The sequence below is a fragment of the Rhinoderma darwinii genome, chromosome 4 (assembly GCF_050947455.1).
Source record: "Rhinoderma darwinii isolate aRhiDar2 chromosome 4, aRhiDar2.hap1, whole genome shotgun sequence".
Lineage (NCBI taxonomy): Eukaryota > Metazoa > Chordata > Amphibia > Anura > Rhinodermatidae > Rhinoderma > Rhinoderma darwinii.
Window position 1 is genome coordinate 154,733,022 of NC_134690.1, and position 27,698 is coordinate 154,760,719.

The following is a 27,698-nucleotide window of genomic DNA, read 5'->3' on the forward strand; positions in this document are numbered from 1 at the left end:
CATTGCAACATGTGCATAGACATGCCTAGTTGTTCCGACTAGACCCAGAGATGGCATGTTAATATGAGACACTGTGTCCAGCTGGGAACTCTGAGGGGTAGGTTCTTAATATGAAACACATGTATATTGTTATAATGTAATAAACTAATCATGAATAAGAATTGTATTATCACTGGCACTGTATATGTTTTTAACAATTTTTTCAACTGCACTTAACACTTTATTTAACCATTGTTTTGTGGTTATCTTTCAAACTTTGGAATATTCAATTAATTCCATCTTAATATTAACCCCTTCCCAACATCCGCCGTATATATACGGCGCTGCCGGGAAGGTGTTCCGGCAAAGCGCAGTACAGTTACGTCGCGGTGATGGTGCGGGCTCAGAAGCAAAGCCGGCACCATCACCGCGGGATGACAGCTGTATTATACAGCTGGCACCCTCCTATAACTGCCAGGACCGGAGCCATTCTCCGATCCGGCAGATTAACCCCTCAGATGCTGCGCTCAATATTGCGCAGCATCTGTTGGTTTTAACCCGACCGGCAACCCAGTGACGTAATTGCTGGGTTGCTGTGGCAATCGGACGCTCCTTGTATGGGAGCCGATGAGGACCCGCCTGCGGCGTGTCCTCGTAGGCTTGCTGTCAGTGAATAACTGACAGCGCTAATACACTGCACTACGTATGTAGTGCAGTGTATTAGAGTAGCGATTGCGGCATCAGGCCCTCAAGTCCCCTAGTGGGACAAGTCAAAAAAGTAAAAAAAAGTTAATAAAAATGTGGTAAAACAATAAAAACACACACGTTTCAAATAAAAATACAGCTAAACTTACTTTTTTCCCATAGCGAGTCTTTTATTATGGAAAAAAACGTAAAAATTAAAAAAAACTATACATAATTGGTATCGCCGCGTCCGTAACGACCCAAACGACAAAAGTATTATGTAATTTATCCCGCACGGTGAACACCGTAAAAAAAAACATGATAAACAACGCCAGAATCTTTGTTTTTAGGTCACATCTCCTCCCAAAAAATGCTATAAAAAGTGATCAAAAACTCACATTTACTCCAAAATAGTACTAATAGTATGTGTTCTAAAATGGTACCAATAAAATCTACAGCCCATCTCGCAAAAAACAAACCCGCACACCGCTCAATCAACTGAAAAACAAAAAAGTTATGGCACTAGTAATGCGGTGATGAAATAACACCTCAATGCGCAGGCTGGAGGGGAACATTCCTTCAGTTTCAGGGTGCTAGTATTTAGGAACTAGGAAAGGGAAGGGACATAGCACATCCGCTGGAAGCGAGGGCGCCCGTATTATACCAGCGCAACACTTTCCCAGCAATATTTCCCAAACTACGAAGGAGAAAAAGTCCCCAAAAGGTACAGAGCGTTACAAAAGGGGGATAAGAAAGAAAACTGTTTATAAGTGCTACACCGGCCTGCGCATAAAGTATCGCTTCACATAGTAACACACATCTATGGATAATTGTATTATTTACCCCATTATTATACCCTCTTATTATGCCCTGATGTACTCCGCACAGATTACATATACTCCCACATTCTAAACTGAAATACCAGCAAAACCCCAAACAGAACTATTACCAAGTCTTTCCCTTCTTAGCCCTACAGTGTGCCCAAACAGCAATTTATGGCCACAAGTAAGGCATTACCATACCCGGGAGAACCCGCTTAACAATTTATGGGGTAAGATTCTCTAGGGGCACAACATATTGTGCGGTGAATGGGCAGATCAGTGGAAAAATTGCAATTTTCACTTTGCACCATCCACTGCGTATTCATTTCTGAAAAACACCTGTGGGGTCTAAATTCTCACTACACCCCTTGATAAATGCCTTTAGGGGTGTAGTTTCTAAAACGAGGTCACTTTTGTTTGGTGCATCAGTGGTTTTGCAAATGCAACATGGCGTCCGCAAATCATTCCAGCAAAATCTACGCTCCAAAAGATAAATACCGCTCCTTTTCTTCTGAATGCTCCCATATATGTAAACAGCTGATTATAACCACATATGGGGTGTTACCATACTCGGGAGAAATTTCTTTACAAATGTTGGGGTGCTTTTTTCTTCTCTATTCCTTGTAAAAATGAAAAATGTTGATCTAAAACTACATCTTGTTGGAAAAAAAAAATTATTTTTCATTTTCATGGCTTAATTCTAATTAATTCAGCAAAAAACCTTTGGGATCAAAATTTTCACTATACCCCTAGATGATTCCTCAGGGGGTGCAGTTTCCCAAATGGAGTCACTTTTGGGGTGTTTCCACTGTACTAGTACTACAGGGGCTCAGCAAATGTGACATTGCGCCCAGAAACCATTCCAAAATCCAAATGGTGCTCCTTTCATTCTGATCCCTACCGTGTGTCCAAACAGACGTTTATAACCACATGTGGGGTATTGTGTTACTCGGGAGAAATTGCTTTACAAATGTTACGGTGCTTTTTCTCCTTCAGTCCTTTTGGAAATGAAAAAAAAATATACCTAAACCTACATTTTCTTTGAAAAAATTAAAATTTTCATTTTTACGGCCTACTTCCAATAAGTTCTGTAAAACACCTGTGGGGTCAAACTGCTCACTGTACCCCTACATAATTTCCTCATGGGGTGTAGTTTCCAAAATGGGGTCAGTTGTTGGGGGTTTCCACTGTTTTGTCCCCTCAGGGGCTTTGCAAATGCAACATGGCCTCCGCAAACCATTCCTTCTAAATTTGAGTTCCAAAAGCCAAATGGCGCTCTTTCCCTGCCGTGTGTCCAAACAGCCGTTTATTACCACATGTGGGGTACTGTTTTACTTGGGAGAAATTTCTTTACAAATTTTATAGTGCTTTTTCTCCTTTGGTTATTGTGGAAATGAAAAAAAATTAGCTAAACCTACATTTTATTTGAAAAAATGTAGATTTTCATTTTCACAGCCTACTTCCAAAAATTTTTGCAAAAAACCTGTGGGGTCAAAATGCTTACTACACCCCTAAATAAATTCCTCGAGGGGTGTAGTTTCCAAATGGGGTCATTTTTGGGCGGTTTCCACTGTTTTAGTTCCACAAGACCTGTTCAAACCTGACATGGTGCCTAAAATATATGCTAATAAAAAGGAGGCCAAAAATCCACTAGGTGCTACTTTTGCTTCTGAGGCCGGTGCTTCAGTCCAGCAGCACACTAGAGCCACATGTGGGATATTTCCTAAAACTGCAGAACCTGGGCAATAAATATTGAGTTGCATTTCTCTGGTAAAACCTTCTGTGGTACAAAAGAAATGGATTCAAAATGAATTTCTGGAAAAAAATAATGAACTTTGTAAATTTCACCTCTACTTTGCCTTAATTCCTGCGCAATGTCTAAAGGGTTAATAAACTTTCTAAATGCTGTTTTGAATACTTTGAGGGGTGCAGTTTTTAAAATGGGGTGACTTATTGGGGGTTTCTAATATCTAAGGACCTCAAAGCCATTTCACAACTGAACTGGCCCCTGTAAAAATAGCATTTTGAAATTTTCTTGAAAATGTGAGAAATTGCTGCTAAAGTTCAAAGCCTTGTAACGTCCTAGAAAAATAAAATGATGTTCAAAAAACGATGCCAAACTAAAGTAGACATATGGGTGATGTTAGTTAGCAACAATTTGGTGTGGTATAACTGCCTGTCTTACAAGCAGATACATTTAAATTGCGAAAAATGCTAATTTTTTAAATTTTTTCGCAAAATTTTGGTGTTTTTCACAATTAAATACTGAATGTATCGGGCAAGTTTTGCCAGTAACATAAATTTCAATGTGTCACGAGAAAACAATCTCAGAATCGCTTGGATAGGTAAAATTATTCCGGAGTTATTACAACATAAAGTGAAACATAACAGGAACAGGGGAGTTGGATCCAGCGCTGAGAGTGCAATTTCTGTTAAAACGGGAATCTATTCCCAAGTTTTATTTTGTCTTGGTTAAAATCGCAGCAGAGAAGCTACGAACAACAGTTAGTGACGGGTAGGTATAGTCCAAAGTACAGAGAGAAAAGGAGGATAGGCGGTAGCCTACGCGTTTCAGACCTTCGCTAGGTCCTTAGTCATGGCTTATGGTCATAAAGTGAAACATGTCAGATTTGAAAAATGAGGCCATGTCAGGAAGGTCAAAAGTGGCCAAAGGGGGAAGGGGTTAATATTTTACTTAACTATCAGAATCATGTAATCACATGTAATCGTGTATTTAAACCTGCTACACACATTGTTTGTTATGCTTGGGAAAGGTCCATGTGGGCTGAAACGTTGCACTGACATATGGGTGAATAAACCTTTTTTCGCTGAATTGGAACCTGTGTTGTGCTGCCTATTCGTTTGGAAATATCTATCTATCTATCTATCTATCTATCTATCTATCTATCTATCTATCTATCTATCTATCTATCTATCTATCTATCTATCTATCTATCATCTATCTATCATCTATCTATCTATCTATCTATCTATCTATCTATCTATCTATCTATCTATCTATCTATCTATCTATCTATCTATCTATCCATCCATCCATCCATCCATCCATCCATCCATCCATCCATCCATCCATCCATCCATCCATCCATCCATCCATCTATCTATCTATCTATCTATCTATCTATCTATCTATCTATCTATCTATCTATCTATCTATCTATCTATCTATCTACCTATCTTCATACATATATATATGGCTTGATAAAGATCCTATTGTAGGATTGAAACTTTGCTGCTGTATTTGGAGTGAATAAACCACCATTTTTTTCATATTGGAGTGCTGCAAATTTTCTTTTTCTATACCTTACATTCCGTCCGAGGATCGGGACGTTTTGCCATCCGTTTTTCATGGGCGTTAAAAAAAATGGATGAATTTTAATCATTAGGGTTTTTTTGTCCCAACCCCCTGAAAACACCACAGTGCCCATGTAGATAGTGACACAATACCACTGCAGATAGTGCCACATTGCCTACATAGATAGTGGCAGTGCCCACATAGATAGTGCCCACTGAACATAGTGCCATAGTGCCCACATAGTGCCACAGTTCTCCCTGTAAATAATGCCCACATAGTGCCACACATAGTGCCCATGTAGATAGTGCCACAGTGTCCCCTGTAGGTAGTGCCAATATAATGCCACAGTGCCCATGTAGATAGTGCCACACCCCCTGTATATGGCACACCTTGTAGATAGCACCACACCCCTGTATATGGTGCCACCCCTGTAAATAGCGCCACTCCCCCTGTACATAGCGCTACCAACCTGTAGATAGCAACATCCCCCCTGTATTTAGCAACATCCCCTGCAGATAGCGGCACCCCCCTGTAATTGGCATCCCCTTCCTGTAAATAACACCACTGTAGCTCCCTGTAGGAGTAGGATCTGGCCAAAGTTTCCACTTCTACAGGAAGCCCCTGATGTCTCTGTCCATATATGGACAGTGATGTCAAGAGTCAACTCTAAAAGCGGAATGCTGAAGATTCAGCTCCAGGAGTAGCCTCTGACGTCACTGTCTATATATGGATAGTGACACTAGGGGCTTTTCCAGTAGTGGAATCCCCGGCACAGAGCAATCTGACACCCGGGATTCCACTCCTAGAGAGAGCCGCTGACGTCAATGTCCATATATATGGATAGTGACACCACGGGCTTCTCCAGTAGCGGAATCACCGGCACAGAGCGATCTGACTGGGAAATCCGCTCCTAGAGAGAGCCGCTGACATCATTGTCCATATATGGATAGTGACACCAGGGGCTTCTCTAGTAGCGGAATCCCCAGCCAGAGTGTCGGCCGGGGATTCCGCTCCTAGAGAGAGCCACTAACATCACTGTCCAAATCGACAGTGACGTCAGGGACTCTCTTTGGAAGCGGAATCCCCAGCCAGTGCGATCTGACACCAGAGAATTCATTCAGGTGGAGCTATCTACAGTGGGGGGGGGGGGGGGTTCGGATGCTATCTACAGCGGGGGGTTGCTATCTGCAGGGGGGATGGCACTATCTACAGCGGGAATGGAGAGACAGCAGGGGCTCCCCCTAGGAGCGCTGGCCGGGGATTCCGATGCTGGAGGGAGATTAGGTGGCGCTATCTACAGAGGGTTTTGCGCTACCTACAGGGGGTTGTGGGTGGCACTATCTACAATGGGGGTGTATTCCGGGACTCTCAGAGCCCCGGCTGACCTGAGAGTGCAGCACTGTCAATGTTTATACACGTGCTAACTGAACGAGGCATCGGCAGTTAGAACGTATATATCCGTATGGCAGTCGTGAAGGGTTTAAGTCTGCTTTTCTCACTATCCTGTTTTCTATCAACAATTCTGATATAAGAACCATATAAAGGTAAACTTATGCTGTAAGCATACAATATTTCTACGTGGGTTTATAAACTCCCCTGTGATCAGACTTTGGACATTGCAAACAATGGACTTTGAGATAGAAGTAAAAATTTTGCTGTATTTTGTACACCTGGCAGAACAGATAAAATGCAGATACAAACAATCTGACTTTAACAATAGAGAAAGGATGTAAGTAGGATTTTGTTTCATAGATGTGGTTGAGTTCAAATTAACCGAGCTGCAGATCACTAACTAAGAGCAATGGGTAATGTCTCAGATAGATGTCCGCTAATAATGGATGGTAGACAACGTGACAATGTGTTTTCACAACACCTGCATCCTGCCTCCATCAGACTTGCTGCTGCAAGATCCAAACATCCAAACCACACTGTGCGCTACACATCTTCTATTGTGGTCAGTCTCGGAGAGTGGAACACCTGCATACAGGTACATAGAGGCACCCACAGGATTACTAAACTGTGTGCATATAAAATAGGGGGATTTCATTTTGAAAGAACGTATGAATCGTTATGAAAAAGGAAAAAAAAAAAATTTAATACAAAACAATAACTATACTAACCTATTATACAAAGTTTTGGGAAGCTGTCAGAGTCATCTGTCCTTAAAATGTACACTGTATCCAAGGAGGCATATATTATTTTTCTTGGAACCAATATACTCTATATTAACCCCTTAAGGTCTAAGCCTATTTTGGCCTTGTGCACACAGCCGATTTTTGCACATCTGATATGTGTTAATTTATGTGGTAATAACTCCAGAATGCTTTTGCCTATCCAAGCGATTCTGAGACTGTTTTCTCGTGACATGTTGTACTTTATGATACAGAAAAAATTTTGTCGATAAATTCAATATTTATTTGTAAAAAACACCAAAATTTAGAGAAAATTTGCAAAAATCTGCATTTTTCTAAATTGTAATGTATGTGCTTGTAAAACGGATAGTAATACCACACAAAATAGTTCCTATATGTCTACTTTATGTTTGCATCGTTTTTTGAACGTGTTTTTATTTTTCTAGGACGTTACAAGGCTTAGAACTTTAACAGCAATTTCTCGCATTTTCAAGAAAATTTCAAAAGGCTATTTTTTCAGGGACCAGTTCAGTTCTGAAGTGGCTTTGAGGGCCTTATATATTAGAAACCCCCTATAAAACACCCCATTTTAAAAACTGCACACCTCAAAGTATTCAAAACAGCATTCAGAAATTATTTTAACCCTTTAGGCATTTCACAACGAATAAAGCAAAGTAGAGGTGAAATTTACAAATTTAATTTTTTTTTTACGAAATTCATTTGTAATACAGTTTTTTCTGTACCATAGAAGGTTTTACCAGAGAAATGCAACTCAATATTTATTGCCCAGATTCTGCAATTTTTAGAAATATCCCACATGTGGTCCTAGTGCGGTAAAGGACCGAAACACCGGCCTCAGAAGCAAAGGAGCACCTAGTGGATTTTGGGGCCTCTATTTTATTAGAATATATTTTAGGCACCATGTCAGGTTTGAAGAGGTCTTGTGGTGCCAAAACAGTGGAAACCCCCCAAAAGTGACCCCATCTTGGAAACTACACCCCTCAAGGAATTTTTCAAGAGGTATAGTTAGCATTTTTAGCCCACAGGTTTTTTGCTAAATTTATTGGAACTGGTCTGTGAAAATGAAAATACGATGTTTTAGATTTTACAAGGAATAAAGGAGAAAAAGCACCCCAACATTTGTGAAGCAATGTCTCCCGATTACGGCAATACCCCATATGTGGTAATAAACTGCTGTTTGGACCCACGGCAGGGCTCAGAAGGGAACGAGGGCCATTTGGATTTTGGAGCGCAGATTTTGCTGGAATGGTTTTCGGTGCCATGTCGTGTTTGCAAAGCCCTGGAGGGACCATAACAGTGGAAACTCCCCAAAAGTGACCCCATTTTGGAAACTACACCCCTCAAGAAATTTTTCTAGGGGTATAGTTAGCATTTTGACCCTACACGGTTTTTGCTGAATCTATGGGAATTATGCAGTGAAATTAAAAATCTAAATTTTTCTAATAAAATGTAGTTTTAGCTCAGATTTTTTCATTTTTACAACAGATAAAGGAGAAAAAACACCCCAATATTTGTAAAGCAAACTCTTCTGAGCACAGCAATACCCCATATGTGGTAATAAACTGCTGTTTGGACACATGGCGGAAGTTAGAAAGGACGGAGCGCCATTTGACTTTTGGAGCTCAAGTTTTGCTGGAATGGTTTGCGGCCCCATGTCACATTTGCAAAGCCACTGAGGGGCCAAAATAGTGCAAACCCGGCAAAAGTGACCCCATTTGGGAAACTATACCCCTCATGGAATTTATCTAGCGGTATAGTGAGCATTTTGACCCCACAGTTTTTTTGCTGAATTATTGGGATTATGCAGTGAAAATGAAAATCGACATTCTTTCCACTAAAATGTTGAATTGTTTTCATTTTCCCAAGGAATAAAGGAGAAAAAGCGCCCCAATAATTGTAAAGCAATTTCTCCCGAGTACGGCAATACCCCATATGTGGTCATAAACTGCTGCTTGGATACACCACAGGGCTCAGGGCTTTTAGAGCACAGATTTTGCTGGACTGGTGTAGGGGCGCCATGTCGCATTTGCAGAGCGCTCTTAGGTACCAGAGTAGAGTGTAAAACCCTTAGAAGTGACCCCATTTGGTAAACTACACCCCTCAAGGCATTTATCATTTGCCTGGACATATGACAGGGCTTAGGAGTGAAAGGCGCATGTGAGACCTATTTTGGTGATTTTCGCAGCATTAGCCCACAACGGCAGGGCTCTGGGGTCAAATAGTAAAGCAAACCCCCAAGTAGTGACCCCCATTTTGGAAACTGCACCCCTGAAGGCATTTTATTAACGGGTGTAGTGAGCATTTTGACCACACAGGTTGTTTTTTTTTATATTAGAAATGAATGCTCAGTGGATGGTGCAAAGTGAAAATTGCAAATTTCCACAGGTATGTGCCATTTTAGTGCACAATATTTTGTGCCCAGTTCGTGCCACTGAAGGCAAATACCTCAAACTGTTAAGCGGGTTCTCCCGGGTATGGCGGCACCATATATGTGGACGTACACTGCTGCTTGGGCACGCTGCAGGGCGCACCATTTGGCTTTTGGAGTATGGATTTTGCTCGCTAGTTGTTTTGTTTGGGGTTTTGCTGGTATTTCAGTTATGATGTGGGGGCATATGTAATCTGTGCGGAGAACATCAGGGGTATAATAAGAGAGTATAATAATGGGGTAAATAAATAATTATCCACAGATATGTGGCCGGTGTCGCACTGATAAATGGCGCACGATCTTATCCGCTTTTGGACACTATGCACATTTTGCATCGCCATATTCTGAGAGCCAAAACGTCTTTATTTTTTCTCCCACTGTGTGAGGGCTTATTTGTTGCAGGACAATCTGTAGATTTCATTGGCACCATTTTGGGGTACATGCGATTTTTTGATCACTTTGTATTTCATTTTTTTGGCAAGCCAGGTGACCAAAAACCTGCAATTCTGATGATTTTTATTATTTATTTTTTTACGGCGTTCGCCATGCGCTATGAATGCCAATTTTACGTTATTCTGCGGGTCGGTACGATTACGGCGATACCATATATATATAGTTTTTCTTATGTTTTGCAGCGTCTGCACGATAAAATCACTTTTGTTTCAAATAATTTATTTTTGGTGTCACCATATTCTGAGAGCCATAACTTTTTTATTTTTCCATCAAAAAAGCGGTGGGAGAGCTTGTTTTTTGCGGGACGGCCTGCGTTTTTTAATGGTATAATTTTGGGGTACATACAACTTTTAGATCCCTTTTTTATTCTGTTTTGCAAGGGGTAGTGACTAACAAACAGCGATTCTGGAATAGTTTTTTATTTAATTTTTTTTACAGTGTTCACCGTACGGGTAAAATAGCATGATATTTTTATAGTTTGGGTCGTTACGGATGCGGGGATACCACATATGTGTACTTTTTTTTTATGTTTTTTAATTTTTCCTATAATAAAAGACTTATTATAGGAAAAACGGCTGTTATGGTGTTTTTTAACATGAAACGTATTTTTTTTTAACTTTTTGACAACATTTTTATTAACTTGTTTTAACTTTTTCTTTTGTCCCACTAGGGAACTTGAAGGCATGAAGCCCTGATCGCTATTCTAATACACTGCACTACCTACATAGTGCAGTGTATTAGAGCTGTCAGCTACTCACTGACAGCAAGCCTATTAGGCTTCGCCTCCCGGCGGGGCTTAATAGGCTTCCGTACTAGGAAGCGATTGTTAGGCTATGGTTGCCATAGCAACCATCGGAACACCCGCGGGTGCCGATGGTTGTCATTAGCAACCATAGGGTACGATCTAATCACTTAGATGCAGCGATAGCTGCATCTAAGGGGTTAATCGGCCAGATCGGAGCCTTGCTCCGGTCCTGGCCGTTAGGGCACGATGTCAGCTGTGACAAACAGCTGACACCCGCGCCCGTGGCAGCCATCGTGGTTGCCGACAGGCTACAAGCCACTTCGATGCATCGATCACGTTTATCGATGCATCAAAGGGGTTAATCGGATGGATCGGAGCCTAGCTCCGGTCCTAGCCGTTGCAGAGGGGCGTCGGACAGCTGATTCCCGGCGGTGATAACGCTGGCTCAGCTTCTGAGCCAGCGTCATCACATACACACGTTATAGAGCTGTGATTGGTCAGTCTGCCTTGACTGACCAATCACAGCGATCGCCGGCAGGAGACCGCTGTGAATGGTCCCCTGCCGTCTTACTGTGCCGATCAACTGTCATAAACAGTTGACGGCACAGTTCTGTCACCTTGTCCTTTGACAGGGTGACAGTTTTTAGCCAGGACGCACCGGTACGTCCCTGTGGCTTAAAGCACTTCAATGCAGGACGTACCGGTGCGTCCTGGTGCGCTAAGGGGTTAAAATTTCACTGACTAGAAATGTCATATATTGTTGAAGTATAAGGTAGGAGTTGATTGGTTTCTCACTAGTTTATATAAAATGACAAAAGTTTTCTGTTTCTCTTTCAATTTAAAAATTTTTGGTTTGGCTTACGAGGATATCTGCCATTAATGTAAAGACAACAAGTACAAGTTGTCATACCAGTTCTCTAACACGCACCATTAAATTTTATATGTACATTTTATGTCATTATTTGTACCCTTAGATTTAATTGAATAATTCTTCTAAATTGAAAATACTAGAACTATTTCCTTTACACATGATTTAAACAACCATTATCCTAGGTATTTTAATGAACTACTAAGGGCCTGTTCACATCAGCGTTGGCTTTCCGTTGAGGGGTTCCGTCTGAGGTTTTCGTTGGGTGATATCAATGGTGATGCAAATGGAAGCTAAGGTTTCCGTTTGCCTTTCCGTTGAGGGGTTCTGGAGAGCTAACGCTGATATGAACAGGTCCTTAACCACTTTCTTTTTAGCAAGCCAAACAAAACAATTAGGGTAAGACTTAAAGAGGCTCTGTCACCAAATTATAAGTGCCCTATCTCCTACATAAGGAGATCGGCGCTATAATGTAGGTGACAGCAGTGCTTTTTATTTAAAAAAAAACTATCTATTTTTACCACTTTATTAGCGATTTTAGATTTATGCTAATGAGTTGCTTAATGCCCAAGTGGGCGTATTTTTACTTTAGACCAAGTGGGCGTTGTACAGAGGAGTGTATGACGCTGACCAATCAGCGTCATGCACTCCTCTCCATTCATTTAGTCAGCGCATAGGGATCCTGCTAGATCCTTATGGGCTGTCTTATACTAACACATTAACAATACTGAAGTGCTTAGACAGTGAATAGACATTCCACAGGATGTCTATTCACAATCTCTGCACTTCGTTACTGTTTCTATGGTAGTTACAGCAGAGGAAGCGTGATCTCGTTGTAACCTGTCATTTACAGCGAGATCTCGCGAGATCACGCTTTCTCTGCTGTAACTACCACAGACAGAGTAACGAAGTGCAGGGATTGTAATAGTAAGGTGGGTTGGTTTTGTGGGTCGAGTTGTTTCTTTAATTATAGTAGGGACAGAAATTGTCAGACATTCCAAGGTCACGCGCGTCGAGGTGATACAGCTGGGGGCACTTTCCCTCTATTTATACGTAGGTGAGCTACCACTATTTACATTTTTATTTCTTTATTTCCATCAGGGACGAAGTTTATGTACAATAGGACATTTCTTTTTGGTGGTGACCGTGTCCTTCTTGTCTTTGCTTTGGGTGAGACAGATATGCCTGTGCACTGTTGCATATGCCCTGCCACTATTGTCTAGTAGGTATTACCACTTTTAGACTATATATACCTTTGGTAGCCAATATATTATGCATTCTAATTTTGACAGTTGAATGTTACTTCTCATCTAGTAAAAAATTTTTTTTTTTTATGTTCTAAAATGGTTTCTAGAACTTTGATTAGGCCGATTTTAGTTCGATATATATATATATATATATATATATGGAGCTTTTGAACCATTTTCCTTTATTAGACCTTCTATAAGATTGATCTAAACTGCAATGTAAGATCCCAAACCTAGGGAAAACCAGCCACCAGGTTGCCCCGCAATCTGTTTGATTTATGAATTTCATAAATAAATCATATGCTTAGATACAGAGCCCCAGAAAACAGTATCACACATGATAGGCTTAAATATAGGATGGGCCCCCACAAATAGTATAACACATGATAGGATTAAATGCAGCAGCTCAGCAAAATGTATCACACATAATAGGATTGGATAGGCTTAGCATACAGTATGACACATAATATGCTTAGATACAGGGCTCGAGCAGACAGTATCACACATATTGGCTTAGAAACAGAGCTCCAGCTGACCATATCACACATGATAGGATGAGATACAAAGGATATGATTAGATACATGGCTCAGCAGACAGTATTACACATGATATGCTTAGATACAGGGCTCCAGCAGACTGTATCATATATGATAGGATGAGATACATAGCTCAGTAGACAGTATCACACATGATATGCTTTGATACAGGGCCCCAGCAGACAGTATCACACGTGATAGATTTAAATACATGGCTCAGCAGACAGTATCACACATGATAGAGTTATCCAAGAAAAAGAGACTGGAAGCAGCACTAAGCAAAAAAATGTGAATTTATTCACCCAACACAGCAACGTTTCACTTCCTCCATGGAAGCATTTTCAAGCTTGAAAATGCTTCCATGGAGGAAGTGAAACGTTGCTGTGTTGGGTGAATAAATTCACATTTTTTTGCTTAGTGCTGCTTCCAGTCTCTTTTTCTTGGATATATGCATGAGGAGCTCGTCACTCCTTGATATTTTGAAGCTAGCACCAACCGTTTCTGGCTATTGACACAGTGCTGCTCCTATGTTTGGATCTTCTATACATGATAGAGTTATATGCAAGGCCCCATATGACAGGGAAGGGAGGATCAGGAGTCAGGAGCAGGTAGAGTAAGAGGCTTAGACATTGCCCAAGTCTATGGAGATATGGAGAAGGTAGGGTAGAGCAGGAGGAGAGAGCAGAGAGAGAGTGAGAGATAGAGAACTGATGCCCATAGAAGTCTATAGTGAGGGGGGAGCAGAGTTGAGAGAGAGACAGACATTCTGAGCATAGAAGTCTTTGGGGAGGGGAAGCAATAGGATGGAGCAGGAACAGAGAGAATGAGACACAGACACTATGCCCATAAAAGTAAATGAAGAGTGAGAGAAAGACAAAGACACGTTGCCCATAGAAATCTATGGAGAGGGGATGGAAGAGCAGAAGGAGGGAGAAGGAGCAGACAAAAAGAAACAAGGACACGCTGCCCATAGAAGTCTATGAGAGGGGGAGCAGAGTAAGATAGAGAAAAAGAGACACAGACACGCTGCCCATAGAAGTCTATGGAGAGCAGAAGGGGAGCAGGAGGTGGGAGCAGAGTAAGAGACCATACCTCCCAACCTTCAAGTATCGCAGAGAGGGACAAGCGATGCGACGCGCAGCAATTATTTTTTTAAGCCACTCCTTTAATCCCGCCCAATCCCCGCCGATGCACAACCAGTTCAGCCCACACAGTATCATGATCCCATAGTGGCTCCCACACAGTATCATGCCAAATAGCTGCCCCCACACAGTATAATGCCCTCTAGCTGCCACCATACAGTATAATGCCCCCATAGCTGCCACTATATAGTATAATGCTCCCATATATGCTCCCATACAATATAAATCCAACACAGATGCCCCTATACAATATAATGCCCACACAGATGACCCCATGCATTATACCCACACAGATGCCACTATACAGTATAATGTCCATACAGATGCCCCCATGCAGTATAATGCCAAAACAAATTCCACCATACAGCATAATGCCCCATGGCCTCCCCATACAGCATAATGCCCCCATAGTTGCCCCATACAGTATAATGCCTCCATAGCTTCCCCCATACAGTAGAATGCCCACACAGATGTTCCCATACAGTATAATGCTCCCATAGCTGCCCTGTACAGCATAATGCCCCCATAGCTGCCACCATACAATATAATGCCCCCATAGCTTCCCCCATAGAGTATAATGCCCCATAGCTGCCCCCATACATTATAATGCCCCCACAGTTGCCCCATAGTGCATAATGCCCCTACAGCTTCCCCATGCAGTATAATTCCCCCATAGCTGCCCCCATACAGTATAATGCCCCCTTAGCTGCCACCATAGAGTATATTGCCCCCACAGCTGTCCCATGCAGTATAATGCCCCTATAGCTTCCCCCACACAGTATCATACCCCCATAGCTGCTCCAATACATTATAACGCCTCTTTAGCTGCCCCATACAGTATAATGCCCCATAGCTGCCCCATACAGTATAATGCCGCCTTAGCTGCCCTTAGTGCCAGTGCCCACATATAAAGTGCCAGTGCCCACGTAGATAGTGCCACAGTGCCCACGTAGATAGTGTCACAGTGCCAACATAGATAGTGCCACAGCCCTCTTGAAGACAGCGCTACCCCCTTCTGTAGATAGCACCAATGGGGCTCACTCTAGGAGCTTAATCCCGGCCAGAGTTTCGACAATGCACTGGCAGGGGATTCCGCTCCATATGTAGCCCCTGATGTCATGGTCCATGTATGGACAGTAATGTCAGGGGTTACCCCAAGAAGCGGAATCACCGGCCAGAGTGTGCCCTGGCAGGGGATTCCGCTCCTGGAGGAGCCACTGACGTCACTGTCCATTTATGGACAGTGACGTCAAGGGCTTCCCTGGGCACAACACTTAAAGTAGCGCTGTGCCAGGGGAGTCCTCGACAAGAGGAGGAGCTCCCTCTACTCCTCCACTCTGCACTAATGCTAAAGCAGGGAGCTGACGGTTCCCTGCTTCAGGATTTGGTTCACTGTATCTGCGTCCTGAGGAGGCAGATACAGTTGACACCGGGACATACCACCGGCCGCCCACGTCAGCGGGACTCCGCCCGGAATCCAGGACTGTCCCGCTGAATCTGGGACGGTTGGAAGGTATGAGAGACAAAGACACACACAGACGTGCTGCAGCTGCTGGTAAGGACTGCAGGTATTACTGCTGTATAATCTCCTCCATACTGCTGCAGTTTCTATATATCAGTGGCAGGTTGAAGCAGATCGATCTATCTTTCTATCATATATATATATATATATATATATATATATATATATATATATATATATATATACATATATATATATATATATATATATATGACAGATAGATATGAAGTATGAGACAGATAGATAGATAGATAGATAGATAGATAGATAGATAGATAGATAGATAGATAGTTGCTGGTTCCTTTCATCCCCAAGAATATGTAGGTTTAGTCCCAGTTCTGGGTGTATGTGCAGCGTAGGTTCCCACCTCATAGAGGTCGCCTTGTCGTGGCAGGTGGGCTCACACAGAAGATTTAGCAGTAATGCATATTTATTTATATTTCGTTTCTTAGGTGGCATTAGTGTTCGCAGTGTGCTGTCGCCATCTTCTCGTGTGCTGTATACGTTTGCAGTCACAGGCATTCTTGCACCTGTATACACGTTTTGTTTCATTTTGTTGGAATGTGCTGTTCAAACTTTTGTGTTGTTTATGTGATTCATATATGTGGGGTTAGTGACTGCCTCCTTGTTTTGATCTTGCACTCCTCCCATGCGGCTCTGGGTAATGTTAATTCATTTAATTCTGGTTCCTACCATCCCCAAGAATATGTAGGTTTAGTCCCAGTTCTGTGTGTATGTGCGGCGTTGGTTCCCACCTCATAGAGGTCGCCTTGTCGTGGCAGGTGGGCTCACACAATTTGATCAAAATGTGCGCTAAGAACCTCCCTATTGTAAGTAGATTTAGCAGTAATGCATATTTATTTATATTTAGTGGCTTAGGTGGCATTAGTGTTCGCAGTGTGCTGTCGCCATTTTCTTGTGTGCAGTATAAGTTTGCAGTCACAGGCGTTCTTGCACCTGTATACACATTTTGTTTCATTTTGTTGGAATGTGCTGTCCAAACTTTTGTGTTGTTTATGTGATTCATATATGTGGGGTTAGTGACTGCCTCCATGTTTTGATCTTGCACTCCTCCCATTCTGCCCTGTGTGATTTGAATTAATTTAAGGCTGGTTCCTACCATCCCCAAGAATATGTAGGTTTAGTCCCAGTTCTGGGTGTATGTGCAGCGTAGGTTCCCACCTCATAGAGGTTGCCTTGTCGTGGCAGGTGGGCTCACACAATTAGATCAAAATGTGCCCTAAGAACCTCCCTATTGTAAGTAGATTTAGAAGTAATGCATATTTATTTATATTTAGTGGCTTAGGTGGCATTAGTGTTCGCAACGTGCTGTCGCCATTTTCTTGTGTGCAGTATAAGTTTGCAGTCACAGGCGTTCTTGCACCTGTATACACATTTTGTTTCATTTTGTTGGAATGTGCTGTTCAAACTTTTGTGTTGTTTATGTGATTCATATATGTGGGGTTAGTGACTGCCTCCATGTTTTGATCTTGCACTCCTCCCATTCTGCCCTGGGTAATGTTAATTCGTTTAATGCTGGTTCCTACTATCCCCAAGAATATATGTAGGTTTAGTCCTAGTTCTGGGTGTATGTGCAGCGTAGGTTCCCACCTCATAGAGGTCGCCCTGTAGTGGCAGGTGGGCTCACACAATTTGATCAAAATGTGCGCTAAGAACCTCCCTATTGTAAGAAGATTTAGCAGTAATGCATATTTATTTATATTTCGTGTCTTAGGTGGCATTAGTGTTCGCAGTGTGCTGTCGCCATCTTCTCGTGTGCTGTATACGTTTGCAGTCACAGGCATTCTTGCACCTGTATACACGTTTTGTTTCATTTTGTTGGAATGTGCTGTTCAAACTTTTGTGTTGTTTATGTGATTCATATATGTGGGGTTAGTGACTGCCTCCTTGTTTTGATCTTGCACTCCTCCCATGCGGCTCTGGGTAATGTTAATTCGTTTAATTCTGGTTCCTACCATCCCCAAGAATATGTAGGTTTAGTCCCAGTTCTGGGTGTATGTGCGGCGTTGGTTCCCACCTCATAGAGGTCGCCTTGTCGTGGCAGGTGGGCTCACACAATTTGATCAAAATGTGCCCCTGGCCTTCTAATCCTTGACTGAGCGTTGTTAGTCTTTCCCAGTCTGTCTCGCAAATAGTCCCTTAGTGTCTCCCGTTCCAGCTGTTACCCGTGCCCTGTTACCGTTCCTGTATTCCGTATTGTTCCTGTGCCTACCCGCGTTCAAGTGTCTTCTGCCACATCAAGTGCCATCTGCCACGTCAAGTGCCATCTGCCACGTCAAGTGTCTTCTGCCACGTCAAGTGCCATCTGCCACGTCAAGTGCCATCTGCCACGTCAAGTGTCTAGCGCTCATCGGATACTGCCCGCCACGTCTGGCGCCACTTGCCGCACCTGCCTCCACCCGTGCTGAAGCCACAGCCACCACCCGGACTAATTCAGGTACCCAAGCATTACTGTCTGCCATTTTACCTTCGCATAGACTGTGACCTTGTCAGCTGCCTCCCCGCTACGGCGGAGCGGCCTAGTGGGTCCACAAACCCTGTGTCCGTGACAGCACGCTCAGGCCATGGAACCCGCTGGCCAGCCCAAGACCACAGTACAGAAGATTCAGACAGAGATGAAGGACCTACGCACACGTCAGGATCAACTCCTTGATGCAGTGAATTCTATTCTGGTCCGCCTCGATTTACTCGCGGTTCCACCCCCGGCTCTTCCTCCTGAAGCTGTTGCCGTGCCACTGCCTGTTGCTCCCCCTGTTTGTTCCGGATCCTCAGTTCCTCTGCCTCTTCCTCCTCGCTACAACGGTGACCCCAGAGCATGCAGAGGATTTCTCAATCAATGCACGGTGCATTTTAGGCTACGGCCTCATCTCTTCCCCTCCGAGGAGGCCAAAGTAGCGTTCATTATCTCCCTCCTTGCTGGCAAGGCCCTCGCATGGGCGAACCCAATCTTGGAGCAACAAGGACCTGTATCCTCGGACCTAGCCTTGTTCCTGCAGTGCTTTTGTGCCGTGTTCGAGGAGCCAGGTCGAACATCCTCTGCCGCAGCCACTCTGCTGACCCTCAAGCAAGAAGGCTCCACAGTAGGGGAGTATGCAATCTCCTTCCGTACCCTAGCAGCTGAGCTGGCATGGAACAATGAGGCACTGGTGGCGACCTTCTGGCAGGGACTGTCCTCTCACATCAAGGACGAACTGGCAGCCCGCGACCTTCCTTCTACCTTGGATGCCCTCATCCTGTTAGCCACCCGGGTTGATATGAGAATCCGGGAGCGCTCTCTAGAGGTTCGTCAGGAGAGCCGGACCCACAGACCAGCACCCTCTGCCCAGAGACCACTATTGTCCACTCCTAGTGAGGAACCCATGCAGGTAGACAGAGTCCGGTTATCTGAACAGGAGAAGCAGCGCAGACGCTCCTCTGGACTTTGTATGTATTGCGGCCTCAAGGGTCATTTTGTGCGCCAATGCCCACAGAAACCGGGAAACTCCAGTAACTAGGGTTGGTCGGAGAGGCAACTCTAGGTGGAACGTCTCCAAACGTTAAAACCTCTTCCAAATTATCGATTCCTGTGGCCATCGTCACCGGACAGGCATCACATCCTTCCTCCGCCTATCTTGACTCTGGAGCGGCTGCTAATTTTATCCACCAAGATCTAGTGGATCGGTTTCAACTACCCACAGTCCGTCTGGAGAGACCCCTGGCAGTTGCCTCTGTGAATGGTCTACCGTTGCCTGATCCAATCATGCTCATCACTGAGCCGTTGACATTACGGGTCGGAGCTCTTCACTCAGAACAGATCTCCTTCCTGGTACTACCCAAGGCTATCAATCCTATCCTGCTGGGTCTGCCATGGCTCCGTCTACACGCCCCGACACTCGACTGGAGTTCTGGAGAAGTTCTTCAATGGGGTTCCAGATGCCATAGCCATTGCCTGTCACAAGTCCGTCCTGTTGTGCCCCCTCTGCCTCAGTCACTCTCCGATCTTCCTTCTCAGTATGCCAGTTTTGCGGATGTCTTCTGCAAACGAGAGGCTGAGACGTTGCCTCCACATCGGAATTATGACTGTCCCATTGAACTGGTTCCCAATGCTTCTCTTCCCAGTGGACAAGTATATCCTCTCTCCTTGCCAGAGACGTTATCGATGTCAGCCTATATCAAGGAGAACTTGGAGAGGGGTTTTATTCGAAAATCTTCCTCCCCGGCCATGGGCAGGATTCTTCTTCGTTAAAAAGAGAGATGGATCTCTCCGACCCTGCATTGACTACTGTGGTCTCAATCAGATCACGGTCAAGAACAAATACCCGTTGCCACTCATTTCCGAGCTGTTTGATCGCATACGAGGAGCCAAAAAATTTTCCAAGCTAGATCTGCGGGGGGCCTATAATCTAATCCGGATTCGCCGGGGTGACGAATGGAAGACGGCGTTTAACACCAGCGATGGGCACTACGAATACCTAGTGATGCCCTTCGGACTGTGTAACGCTCCCGCAGTATTTCAGGAGTTTGTTAATGACATCCTCCGAGATCTCCTCTATACGTGTGTTGTAGTTTATCTCGATGATATTCTAATTTTATCCCCAGATCTGATGACCCATCGGAGGCATGTTCGTCAAGTTCTTCTGCGACTAAGAGAGAATCGCTTGTATGCCAAGTTAGAGAAATGCACCTTTGAAAAGAGGTCTTTGCCCTTCCTGGGCTATGTCATCTCGGATCAAGGCCTTAAGATGGACCCTGAGAAGTTAAAGTCTGTCCTGGAATGGCCACGTCCTCAAGGCCTAAGGGCCATACAGCGGTTCCTGGGTTTCGCCGATTTCTACCGCCAGTTTATTCCGAACTTTTCTTCTCTGACGGCCCCCATCTCTACCCTTACCAAGAAGGGTGTGAACGCCAAGGTATGGACTCCAGAGGCAGAGTCCGCATTCATTAGCCTCAAGAAAGCCTTCACTTCAGCTTCGATCCTCCATCACCCTGACGTATCTCAGCAGTTCTCACTGGAAGTGGACGCTTCCTCTGTTGGTGCAGGCGCACTTCTGTTCCAGAGGAGCTCCAAAGGAAAGGCAGTAGTATGTGGCTAATACTCAAGACTGTTTCCCTCTGCTGAGCGCAATTATTCCATTGGAGATCGGGAGCTACTGGCTATCAAATTGGCTCTGGAGGAGTGGAGACATCTTCTGGAGGGCGCTGCTCACCCCATCCTGATCTTCACCGACCACAAGAATCTCACTTACCTTCAGTCCGCTCAAAGACTGAATCCTCGTCAAGCCAGGTGGTCACTGTTCTTCACCCGTTTCCAATTTCTGCTCCACTACCGGCCCGCTGACAAGAACGTGAGGGCCGATGCCCTGTCCAGATCATTTGAGACGGAAGACACGGTGGAGTCCCTTCAGACGATCATAGACCCATCCTGCGTTGTCACCGCCAATCCTCTGCAGCTTAGAAATATCCCTCCGGGGAGAACTTTTGTTCGGTTGGCTGACAGAAAAATAATTCTCCGCTGGGGACACAGTTCTAAACTAGCTGGGCACGCCGGTGTCCGTAAAACCCAAGACCTGATCGCTCGTCACTTCTGGTGGCCCACGCTACCTAAGGATGTTCTGGACTTTGTCTCTGCTTGCACGGTGTGTGCCTCTAACAAAGTGACTCACAGCAAGCCTGCCGGCCTGCTTCAACCCCTGCCTGTACCCAGTGCCCCCTGGCAGCACATCGCTATGGACTTCATCACGGACCTTCCTCTCTCAGCAGGATGCAACACCATCTGGGTGGTGGTGGACCGATTCTCTGCTCCTCAACTGGCAAGTTCCTTCATTCAGCACATCTTCCGCTTGCATGGCTTGCCTCTTCACATTGTGTCCGACCGGGGGGTTCAGTTTACCTCCAAGTTTTGGAGAGCCCTCTGTAAACTCCTGGATGTGAGTTTGGACTTTTCCTCTGCTTATCACCCCCAGTCCAATGGGCAAGTTGAGAGGATCAACCAGATCATGGAAAATTACCTCCGCCACTTCATCTTTTCACAGCACGATAACTGGGTACAGCTACTTCCATGGGCGGAGTTTTCATATAATAACCACACAAGTGAGTCCACCACCTCCACTCCGTTTCACATCGTGTACAGTCAACATCCCAGAGTTCCTCTTCCAGTGTCGACTTCATCTCAGGTACCCACTGCTGACTCTGCATATGGGGACTTCCTGCAAATCTGGCAACAGACCCGGTCCTCTATTTTGCTTGCGGTAGATCGCATGAAGCGTAAGGCAGATACCAAGAGAAGAGAGCCGCCTCAGTATCTTCCGGGGACTAAAGTCTTGCTGTCCTCTCGGAACATTCGCTTGAGGGTGCCTTCATACAAGTTTGCTCCCAGGTTCCTTGGTCCTTTCGAGATCCTGCAACAAATTAACCCTGTTTCCTATAAGCTGCGGCTGCCTCCTACCCTCAGAATCCCTAACTCCTTCCATGTGTCCCTCTTGAAACCAGTGGTCCTGAACCGCTACAGCAAGACCTCTAGTTCCACAGTTGCTCCCAGCGGTCCTTCTGATGTATTCGAAGTAAAGGAGATCCTGGACCGCAAGAGGGTAGGAGGAAGGACTTTCTATTTGGTGGACTGGAGAGGGTTTGGTCCTGAGGAGAGGTCCTGGGAGCCAGAAGAGAACCTCAGTGCCCCTACTCTTATTAAAAAGTTCCTCTCTCACTCTGGCCCCAAGAAGAGGGGGCGTAAGAGGGGGGATACTGTAGCGCCCATGGCCGCGGGCCGTCGGGCTTACTCACCTCCTGACGCCCACAGCCATGGATCTGTGAGCGCTGGCCTCCGTCTCCCTCCTAGGAGATGCCAGCGCTCACTTTCGCTCCGTCCGGCTGGGTCCCGTAGGGTGCGCGCGCATGCTCGCGCCCGGCCTTAAAGGGCCAGCGCGCGCAATTAGGAAATCGTCATCACTATCAACTGCCACGATTGCCTGGTCTATAAGAAGGCCCCTGGCCTTCTAATCCTTGCCTGAGCGTTGTTAGTCTTTCCCAGTCTGTCTCGCAAATGGTCCCTTAGTGTCTCCCATTCCAGCTGTTACCCGTGCCCTGTTACCGTTCCTGTATTCCGTATTGTTCCTGTGCCTACCCGCGTTCAAGTGTCTTCTGCCACGTCAAGTGCCATCTGCCACGTCAAGTGTCTTCTGCCACGTCAAGTGCCATCTGCCACGTCAAGTGCCATCTGCCACGTCAAGTGTCTTCTGCCACGTCAAGTGCCATCTGCCACGTCAAGTGCCATCTGCCACGTCAAGTGTCTACCGCTCATCGGATACTGCCCGCCACGTCTGGCGCCACTTGCCGCACCTGCCTCCACCCGTGCTGAAGCCACAGCCACCGCCCGGACTAATTCAGGTACCCAAGCATTACTGTCTGCCATTTTACCTTCGCATAGACTGTGACCTGGTCAGCTGCCTCCCCGCTACGGCAGAGCGGCCTAGTGGGTCCACAAACCCAGTGTCCGTGACAGGTGGCATTAGTGTTCGCAGTGTGCTGTCACCATCTTCTCGTGTGCTGTATAAGTTTGCAGTCACAGGCGTTCTTGCACCTGTATACACGTTTTGTTTCATTTTGTTGGAATGTGCTGTTCAAACTTTTGTGTTGTTTATGTGATTCATATATGTGGGGTTAGTGACTGCCTCCTTGTTTTGATCTTGCACTCCTCCCATTCGGCCCTGGGTAATGTTAATTAGTTTAATGCTGGTTCCTACCACCCCCAAGAATATGTAGGTTTAGTCCTAGTCCTGGGTGTATGTGCGGCATTGGTTCCCACCTCATAGAGGTCGTCTTGTCGTGGCAGGTGGGCTCACACAATTTGATCAAAATGTGCGCTACGAACCTCCCTATTGTAAGTAGATTTAGCAGTAATGCATATTTATTTATATTTAGTGGCTTAGGTGGCATTAGTGTTCGCAGTGCGCTGTCGCCATTTTCTTGTGTGCTAGATAGATAGATAGATAGATAGATAGATAGATAGATAGATAGATAGATAGATAGATAGATAGATAGATAGATAAAGAGATAGATGGTTATTAAAAGAAGAAAAACCAGCACTCAGGTGAGCTCCAGTGTGCACGCTGTCAATGGGATAACTAATCCAGCATCAATATCGTCATAGAGGACACAGCACCATGTAGACTCTTTAGCAGTGTAAAAAAGTTGCTGTCAATTTATTCAGACAGGTACATAAAAAAAAATTGCATACAGAGCTGCAACGTCTCGGTAGGCAAACCCACCTTTGTCAAGCATGCAAGTGATTGTACATAGTGGCTTTATATACCCCACATCCTACATTCAGCACTCATAACACATGTGTGGATGAATCACCATTAGTATCTTAGCAACCCCAGTAAACATCTCATCCATTGGTGTATGCTTCTCCCAACCTCCACATTTATTAATTTCTATCACATAAGTAATCGACAATAGTGAATATTGGGCATCCGCAAACCTCATTGCAACCGCTAAGTGTACCGATCCATGGCCGCTAAGGATATTTAAAAAATTACATATTTTCTATTTTGCCTTTAAACAATACCATTGCGCCTGTCTGGAATACAGAAGCCAGAGGGGCTTCAATTCCTCAATAACATAGCGGCTACCCCCTAGAACAGACATGGGCAAACTACGGCCCGCGGGCCACATACGGCCCGTTAGGCTTTTTAATCCGGCCCGCCGAACTTGTCCAAATCATAGTAAAAACCTCCTTTTTTTTCCCCTTTCCCTGCAATGCCCACGTTTTCCCAATAGATGGCGCACTCAAAACACATTGACCGTTGTTAGCGCCGAAGGACGGATATATCCGTCCTCAGCAGCTGCTAGTTCGCGCAGGAGGACGGATATATCCGTCCTGTGATGGCGCGGGTACTGAGACTGTACCCACGCGATCAGCGGCAGGAGCACGGCTGTTATACACAGCCTGGCTCCTGCTGCAACTGCCGGAATCGAAGCGCGCTTCGATTCCGGCAGTTTAACCCATTAAATGCCGCTGTCAATAGTGACAGCGGCATCTAATGTGTTTGACAGAGGGAGGGAGCTCCCTCTGTCACCCGATCGGCGCCCCCGCAAACAAATCGCGGGTCGCCGTCGGGTTTCCATGACAGCCGGGGGTCTAACAAAGACCCCCAGGTCTGTCTTCAGCATCTGCCTGTTAGGCGATGCCAGAGGCATGACCTAACAGGTTGCCTGTCAGTTTTACACTGACAGGCAATAATGCTTTGGTATACTAAGTATACCAAAGCATTATATATGCGATCGGCACATCGCATAGTGAAGTCCCCTGGTGGGACTTAAAAAAAAAATGTCAATCAGTTAAATAAAGTTTGTTGAAAAAAAATAAAATAATTACAGTCAAAATCAAATAAAACTACTTTTTTTGCCCAAAAAGTGGTTTTATTCAGTAAAAGTGTCAAAACAAATAACACATACACATATATGGTATCCCCGCGATCATAACAACTTGACCAATAAAATGAACACATTAATGAAACCGCCGGATGTACGGCGTCCAAAAAACCCGCAAAAAACAACGGCAAAATTCTCTCTTTTCTCCCATTCCCCCCATAAAAAATAAAATAAAAGTTAATCTATAAGTCCTATGTACCCCAAAATAGTACTAATGAAAACTACGCATTGGCCCGCAAAAATCAAGCCCACATACGGTCACATCGACGGAAAAATAAAAAAATGACGGCTCTTGGAACGCGGCGATGCAAAAACAAGTAATTTTTTTCTAAAAGGGTTTTTATTGTGCAAACATAGGAAAACATATAAAACCTTTACATATTTGGTATCCTCGTAATCGTGCCGACCCATAGAATAAAGGTAACATGTTATTCACGCTGCATAGTAAATGGCGTAAATTTATAACGTGAAAATTAATGCTGGAATAGCTGCTTATTTTCAATTCTCTCCTAAAATAAAGTTAATAAAAGTTAATCAATATATTGTAAGCATCTAAAAATGGTGCAATTACAAAATACAACTCGTCCCGCAAAAAACAAGCCCTTATACGGCTATGTCGACGTAATAAAAAAAAAGTTACGACTCTTGGAATGCGACCATGAAAAAACAAAAAATAATCCTTGGTCATTAACGTGCAAAATGGCCCGGTCATTAAGGGGTTAATGTGGCACGTATTTCTCTTTATTTCACTTTAATTTTCACTTCGTTTCACATCACCATTAAGCCCTTCGGTTTTCAAAGAGTACAATATCAGCCGTCACTTTGCCACGAAGCATGCAAACTATGCTAGCAAGCAGTCAACACAAGAACGGGCGGCTACTGCTCAGAGGTTGGCAGCTAATTTACAGAGTCAACAGAACTTTTTTCTTGATAAATCACAGTGCGTATGTTATTTTAATCTATTTACATTTCCTCCTCCCAGTATCTGCGAAATAGTATGTAAATGCCATATCTTGCATATTCCTTGAGACAAATTTATTAACTGATAAGGGCTATTTTTCACATTTGAAAGACAGTTAATAAATTGGGTTGTAGTGTTCTTACTGTGCTATGAGGTTTGCACACACTACATTTAATGCTTTAGTATATCCGGCCCAAACACTCCCTCCAAATGCTCCTGGCCCGGCCCCTCTGTCAAATTTTAGAACCCATTGTGGCCCGCGAGTCAAAAAGTTTGCCCACCCCTGCCCTAGACCCATGATAGAGTCCTTACCGTGGAGTCAAATGCTCAGGGTCAAAAGGATAGTGTCTGATCCCACTAGATTAAATTTAAGAGCATCCGAAATGCATAGGAAATTCAGGGATCGAGGTTATCCAGCTGGATTACTTGATAGACATAGGAGTGAATTAACCAATATAGACAGAGATACTTTATTAACCCCAACTATTAAGGAGAAGAATGAACGTATTCCCTTTGTCTCCTCTTATAATAGACTTAGTGGCCGAATCAATAACATTTTACATGGTAATTTGAACCTTCTTACCAAAAGTATGAGGATAAAAACCATCCCTGTGATGGCGTACACACGGGGTAGGAATTTAAAAGACCTATGAGTAAGGTCAGACATTGGTGGTACAAAAATATTGTCACAGACATTTTTAAGTAAACCCAAAAATGGGAATTTCCCTTGCCTTGAGTGCAGTCATTGTAACAGCATTATCAAAGGAGACAGCTTTATCCATCTCCATACGAATAAAAATGACATGATTAAGAACAGATATACATGTAGATCCAGTTATGTTATTTATGTTATACAATGCCCTTGTGGGCTATTATTTGTAGGTGAGACCATTAATGAATGCCGGGTCCGGTTGAACGATCACAAATCCTCTATTAGATTAGGGAAAGCAGGATTGACAGTCCCTAAATATTTTATTGTTTGTGAACATAATGTCAGTCAACTGCATTTTAGAATTATTGATCATATACCGCCCGTATGGAGGAGCGGTGACAGAGACAAATTATTGAAACAGAGGGAATTTAAATGGATTTATGAACTGGACACGTTAAGCCCTAGGGGACTCAACCTTTATTTCAGTTTTAAACCGTTTACGTAAAGGTAATTTGTAGCCTGAAATGTACTTTGTGCATATTTAGATTTTTTGATTGTTTTAAATTGTTCACTTATATAACACCCATTGTTTGTGTTTTGTTTTTTACAGCAACTTATCTATTAGGACGCACACAAACCTACCAAAACCACTGAAATGGATCCGAAAATGAGATTGGATATATTCACAGTAAAATTGTCTCTATGAATTTTATGTCCTTGTTACTGTCTGCATAGACCGCTGTTCACATTTACTCTGT

General features: G+C 44.1%; 1 long non-coding RNA gene across 1 annotated transcript; it reads left to right on the top strand.

Annotated features, from left to right (window-relative positions):
- LOC142760894 (uncharacterized) lies at window positions 1–27,698 on the top strand. The gene is made up of 3 exons (XR_012883445.1): window positions 1–97; window positions 12,549–12,669; window positions 27,551–27,698. It is a non-coding gene; the product is annotated as an uncharacterized LOC142760894 (long non-coding RNA).